The sequence below is a fragment of the Empidonax traillii genome, unplaced genomic scaffold (assembly GCF_003031625.1).
Source record: "Empidonax traillii isolate 1590-97213 ecotype Southwest subspecies unplaced genomic scaffold, ASM303162v1 scaffold300:size811877, whole genome shotgun sequence".
In the NCBI taxonomy this organism is placed as follows: domain Eukaryota; kingdom Metazoa; phylum Chordata; class Aves; order Passeriformes; family Tyrannidae; genus Empidonax; species Empidonax traillii.
In genome coordinates this window covers 61,609-68,639 of record NW_020955493.1, presented here as the reverse complement: position 1 = coordinate 68,639, position 7,031 = coordinate 61,609, and the positions used below count along the sequence as shown (strand labels likewise).

Sequence of the window (7,031 nt, the reverse complement as noted above, 5' to 3'; positions counted from 1 at the left end):
TGGCCTGTTTCAAATTTGGAAACAATACTTTACTAGATTGGCATTCATTGGCAATCCACATTGCTAAAACCCCTCCCTGGGCAGATGGAGCTCGTTAGCCCATAAGGCAATACATCTACGTCCTGAGGACCTCACTGCCACCGTCCAAGCATGCTTGGCCCCAGCAGATGAACCTCAGGATTAAAGGGTGGGCTCAGTTCCGCGCACGCTGTGTCTCACCTAAAAAATCCAGTGTGCAGGCTGGAAGGTGGAAAGACCTTCCCCAGTCCTTCATTCGCGAAGAGACTGGCCATATACATTGCTAAAAATTAGTTCTTATTCACTATAAATTATCTTTCTGTATATTCAAACAAATAGGTTTAAAGAAGCTTATTCTTAATTACCTTTGAGTGCACAATATGATGGAGCTGATGTTCCTGATGGCTATGGTCCCTTGATGGTTTCAGTGCCCAAGTTCAAGGTGGCCAATGCTTAGAGGCGTGTGAAAAGGGATGATGGAACAAAGGCAAGGTAATTTCTTTCTTTCCCATCTGGGCTGAAGGCAAACATACATAAATTGTATCTCAGGCTGCTTCTATTTGATAGATGTATCCATCATCTCTTTGACCATGAACTATTATAGCAACTTTCTGGTGGGCTCTGCTTGGAGAGTTTGAAGAGACTAAGAAGTTGTGACAGAAAAAAACTGTTGAGTATGTTTGGAGGACTATAGTTAGGAAGATATTTCTGTCCCCTCCACTCTTTTTGTGTTCCCTCTCTTTAGAAATAGCTCCCTTTCCTAGATTACCTCCCTCAGCCCAAGACTAGGCATAATTCACTGCTTTAGTCTTCCTAGACAGGATAGTATTAATTCATCTAGGCAAATGAAGTCCAGCTTTACTTAAACCACAAGGATTTTCTCATCTATGTAAGTAAAAATCTCTTTTACAGCATCTATCCATGGACAGGAGATAGAGACATGAAAAAATTGTTATAAAATAATTTGCCATTTCTACAATCACACCTTCAAAATAATTATGTGTTCACACTTTATAGTAATCCATGTCTATGTGATCTAAGCATTTGTTGCCTAACACAAAGGCTAAGATTGAAAGATCTCTGGAGGGAATTTAACAGTTCCTATACATATATGTAGCTCAGTTCAAGGTTGGGATTAATGCTTTGGAAACTGTGCTTGAAAAAATGGATTTTTGAGAAACTGTAAAAACTGAGATAAACAATTTGTTACATACAGCCAAAATAATATGGTAGTAAGTTTTTACTTACCTATAACCCCCCCCCCCGCCCCAAACAAAAAACCAAACAAACCCTCCAAAACCCAAAACAAACTAACAACCCTCGCAACAAACAAACAAAGCAGAAAACAAAAAAAAAACCAACCGAACAAAAACCACAACGAACAAAAAACCTCACAACACCCAGAAAAAGCCAAAAGCCCCAAACTTATAATATTAAAACCAAATCTTACCAAAACCACTATAAAGTCAATGAATTATAAAAAACTCCTTCTTTTTGTTTTTCCAGAAAAATAAGTTAACTAAAATTTATTCTGAATTTTTACTTACTTTATGATCCTTAAATTTTCAGAGAATTTTTTTGTTGTTAGAAGAAATAGCATGACTGCAACTGAAATCAACAAGAAAGAGTCTGAAAGAAAAATGTAAGGTAAATTAAAATGATTGTGATTACCACACAAGTATGTGATATATATGTATTTATCACCGCATAGTGAATGTACATCGCATTATGTGCCTGAATTATGAATAGTACATTTGAATTAAATGCATATATTCAGATACAGTATGAACAATATATAACTTATATACACACATATGTATATACAATATCAAAGAAATTTCTAGGGAAGAATTAGCCATGTGTGTTTTATTCCTATTAGTAATACATCTGTTATACCAGATTGCCTTTTGTGATTTTCCTCAAACGTGAAAGGAAATACCTTTCAAATTCATGCATTCTTGCTACAAAAAATGACAGATGCCTATAGCTGCCTTGTCAAAAGCTTCTTAGTTTGAGCAGAAATAAAAGTTCCAGTTCAGGACCACTTGAAAACCACTCTCACAGGGCCTGCCATTTCTTCCTCATCCCCCAGCAGCTGGAAAGGCGGGAGTAGATGGGTGGACCAGCAGTGCAGACAGTGTATTTATTCATCACTGCCTTTTTCTTGTTTCAGCTAGTTCCATTACAGCAGGAACAAGTGGGATTTGAAGATTGCTTATGGTGTAAAAAAGCACTGGCCTTAATTATGAGAGTTTTCTTTGGTTTAACTTGGCAGATTTCAGCATCCTCAGCAGAAGGCAGAGTCCTGAAGTTGTTTTCTGCATAATTTTTTCTTTTCTTTTTTTAAATGTCAGATATTGAGCAGGCTTTTTGAAAAAATTCAACAGCTAGAGACTGGATGACTTCAGCAATAAGAATACAGCTCGGGGAAGGTACATAAATCTGTAGCCTTGCTGTGCATAAAATTGCTTTGGTAGTTCTGCATCTGGAAAGACGTGAGGTTTGATCAGTGTGGTTTGAAGGAATGCCATCAGCTACACAGGCTAATCCTGCACCTTAATTACCAAGTCATGCTGCTTTTCTCCAAGCAATCTTATCATGAACTTTTTAAACAGATATAAAAGCAGAGGCGAGTTTGCAAATATGACATTAAACGGAATGAAGTGTCCTCTCACCCTCAAGAAAATGCAGGGGTGACTCTGAATCATCCCTATAGGCCTACACAGGCCACCTTCTGCTTCAGTAAGAATCTTAATGCCATAAATGTTTAATCCATATGTTTCTTTCATGATTCATCCCTGAGCAGTTCCATATGTCAGGACTGGTCAGACAAGGCTTTTGAAACTCACATGAGCAGAGCTGGTGACTAGCAGACAAATGCATGTCACTTTCACAAGTTGTTATTTTCTGTTTACAGACCCATTCAGTTGACCAAAGAATAACTGGGGAGAGAACTGCTGAGGACATCATCAGCAATATTAAACTGGATAAGTTAAAATTTATCTGGAACTATATGTGCCTTTCTTGTGCCTGTGCTGTTGCAGGGCTGAGTATGAGCTAGTCCTCTTCCTTCTAGGACTCCTTGGCTATGCCCAACCTGCAGAAATTTGGCTTGTGTGCTCACTCCAACCCAGTGTGCCCACTTTAGTGTCTCACTAAGAATAAATCAGGCTGAGTGGGATCATTAGCATGCATATTTCCAGTGGCTAGTTAATCCCAGACTGGGATTTACTGCAGCAGGTAAGCCTCCAAGCAAAGTAAACAAGGTCTGTGGTTCTGGTATTGGTAGTCTTGAGTTGAGAGAAGGGTCCAGTACGTGGACCTTATCACCACAGTGTCTGGAATAGTACAGTATTACAAGCATTCAGCTCTGTGAGAGTCTTATGAAAATCAAGGTAGGAAATCTTTATTCTCACTTTATAAGAAAAGCAATGAAGCATGCAGCGAGAGGATGAAGCAGCTCACAGTTCCTCCTGACTTTATTAGTCAGAAGTATCTATATTCATAAAAACATGAATAATTTCTAAACTGCATTCTCCAAAAAACCCCCCCATTTTTTAAGGCTATATAATACACAAGTGAAACAAAATACTTCTTGAGCTCAGGATGAGTAGTACATGTATATATGTCTACAGTACTTCCCAAAGAAAATGGAGGCTTAATGCTGGAACCAAATAAAGTGCCCTTGTCTTTAAATATACCTATGCAGACACAGGCATTGGGCTAATAAAGATATGTACTAACTTGAGAGATGCAGGAACCTGTTACTGGCATGTGGCATGGTTAACTAAGTCTGGATCAAATGCCAACTAGAGGCAGTTGACTAAAGAAAACCTGGGTCTTGATTCAGGTCTTGCTGTAGCAAAGGTAAGATTTTATTTTTCTTTAACCTAATAGAGTAAAAGCATATAGGGCATGAAGATTCAGCTGACTATCATAAATGTTCATTAATAATACTATACAAAAAAAATCTGACCCATGTATATGCAGGACTTTTCACAGATTTCTCCAGTTTGTGCCAAAATTCCCTGAAGAGAAAATCTCACATGCTGAGTCCATGCATGAGGAGAAAAAACAAATTCCAAATCACACCTTTATTATTATCTATAAAACGATCATATAGTTTCTATATTTTATAACTGGTATTTTTCAGTCCTTATCCTAAACCATATTTATAACAGTTTTCAACTTACAATGAACTCTAATTGAACTGCTGCTCAAAAATTTGGATGAAGGTTTACAGCACAGCTTGCGCCAATTAAATGCATTTCTGCAGGTTAGCAAGTTTTACTTAGAGTTCTACTTCGATAGAGTAAATCATTTTTATTCAAATTGATTGCATTAGAACAGAGAAGTATGAGTACCCTAAGCAATTTTAAGATTAAAAGGAACTGTTCAATACTCAAGCACATACCTTCTTTTCTTAAAAAATTTACATAGAAGGTTCCTTTCATCTGTATAACATCTTTCAAAATGGAAGAAAATTTCTTGCATATTACTTAAAATTAGAATAAAAATACTTTATGGTTGAATAGACTGACAAATATTTTGCTGATTCACTAATTTTATAGATAGTGGAATATATTGATTGAATAATTCAAGAGATAATATAAACTTTTATTCAATGATTGAAGAATTTATCTTAAGGCAGTGCTCAATCAAGACTTAAAAATAAGCAGGGAAGAAGAGAGGAATTTCATAAATATGGTCTTGCCTGTTAAAAAATCATGTTGCCATTCTTTTACTACAAAAAGTCTTGAAAACCCTCCTTTTGTGACTTGAAGCATGGGTCATCTTTTACAAGCAGTTAGGTAAAAAAAGTGAACATAAACACTGCAAACATATTTCTTCAGGAAAACTTATGGATATCGATGATGAAATTTTTTTAGATCACCTTACATTTCTTTTTTTTTTAAATTAAAAAAGTCACTTATCACCTACAGTGAGTGAGGAAGATAATACTTCTGAGACTTGTCCACCTTAGATGTTATAGCTTCCAGCACAGTCTGAAGGTAAATGCAATTGAAGACACACAAATGGGAGATCCCGATTCAGCTGCGTATTTTGGCTTCTAAATGAAACATTGGCAGATTTTTCATAGTATCACCTGTTATGGAAAAAAAGGGGTATATAATTATGAATGGTTTCAATACACATTCATCCTATGCTCTCTCGGCTGTATAGGATGCAATATCTTCATACTCCAGTTTCCAAGTGAGAAATGTGTAGAGACAGAGAAGTGAAAGAGAAACTAAGAATATGGTAACCACAGGAAGAAACCTAGACTGTCTCTAAATAAGCATCTCTATACATGCTCATCTTCCAATGATCTACCTAATTCCTTTAATTTCACTATTATGGATTTAACTATTTCCAGAAAAAAATTGTATACTTCTGGGATATGTGAGGACAGAATGTTGTTAAACTCATCTTACTTCCTTCAAAGACAAATCAGAATGAAGTTGTGTTTAAGGGTAGGCTGATGATTTATTCATTTATATACAACTCTAGTTAATAAATTTTGGCTTCAGTTAACATGTCACAGAAGAAGGCAAAAGGCCAAAGCACAGAAGTGAAATTATGATAGAAAGAAGGATGATGGCAAACTGATTCTTAAACTGTATTGTATTTCTTAGTGTTCTACTGTGGGAAAAAAAATAACAAGAAAAAAAAAAACGAAAAAGCAAACAAAACAAAAACCAAAAGCAACCAAAACAAAAACCAACCAACCAAACAAACAAAACCCAAAAGGAGCCAAAACAAAAAAAAACTCAACAAACCAAAAGTGCCAGTCCAATTCTAACTTTCTTGGTGTGTTCTTCTTTCTTGACAGTTTATAACAAAAGAAGTGTGTCCCCTAAATTACATGAGGTTGTCATGTCAACAGCTGGTTTTATAGAATGCATTAGAGTTGCTTTATGCTTAGATGTAATGTAACTTGTCCATACCTTGCATTGTATCACTGTGACCTAGTGGACTTGTGGGGTTCTATAATTGAAGATGAAACTAGAAGGGAACAAATTGCTGTTTAAAGGCAAAGGAACCACCATGGACTTGCGCTAAGTGCTTCAAGACACTTTTCCAATGTCATTAAAACAGAAGGATAAGCCTGATGGTCTAAAAAAACGTTCAAAATATCTGCTTTTATTTTTGTCAAGTTTTCTCATTGTCAACTGAGGTCTTAATTTTTTCAAGATAATAAAAATACTTACAACAAATACAGGGTTATGTAATATGCATGAATGAAAAATTAGAAGATAAAATTGTTTGTCCATTCTGCTTAACAGCATGTGGCTGTTTTTTTCTTAAAGTGTAATAGTATAATAGTTATTAGTTCCACTTCAGTGGAACTTTAACACCTCATTTAGGCAGGCTTTTGACTATTGAAGCATAAAGTTTATTAAGGCCAATCAAAAAAGCAACCACCCTGAAGTCCTCCATGAAACCTCAACTTAACATATCCAAAATTTTATTTCATGTAAAATATTCTGAAATTTTTCAAAAATACAAAGTAAAGAAGAAAAAGAAAGCCAGCAAAAGCACCCACCCCCCCCATGATGTTACTGTGTAAAGACTTTACTTAAGATTTTAAGCACTACTCAGAAAAGTGACTTGCTAGTTACCTGCCTGTAAAACACTTTTGTCTGGTTCATCACCAAAAATGCAATACAGGAACTGCAGCCACTGTACAAGGCAGGAGATGCAAAGGAAATAGCTGGAAATAGCTTAGTTTGATCATTAAATATCCACAAGCATATATGCTTGTCAACATATATTGTTTCATATACAGTGTCAATTATTCAACTAATAAAAAGAAATTCAGATTTCAAACAGCAAATATGGTAAGTTAAGGCACACAATCATTAAGTCTATGGTCTGCTGTTACTTAGCATGGCAGAGCCTTGTAAAGCCTTGTTCAGATACCTACCAGCAGGTACCCTACATGGATTTATCTTGTTCTATTAGACAAGGGAGTCTGAGTGGAGCGCAGACACTATCTTTCACTGTACAGG

The 7,031-nt window shown here is 36.0% G+C and overlaps 1 long non-coding RNA gene across 1 annotated transcript; it reads right to left on the bottom strand.

Annotated features, from left to right (window-relative positions):
- Positions 1-535: 535 nt before the first annotated feature.
- LOC114060950 lies at positions 536-3,297 on the bottom strand. Its single transcript, XR_003572009.1, has 3 exons — positions 2,868-3,297; positions 1,566-1,647; positions 536-661 (listed from the first exon to the last, which is right to left on the bottom strand). It is a non-coding gene; the product is annotated as an uncharacterized LOC114060950 (long non-coding RNA).
- Positions 3,298-7,031: the final 3,734 nt, after the last annotated feature.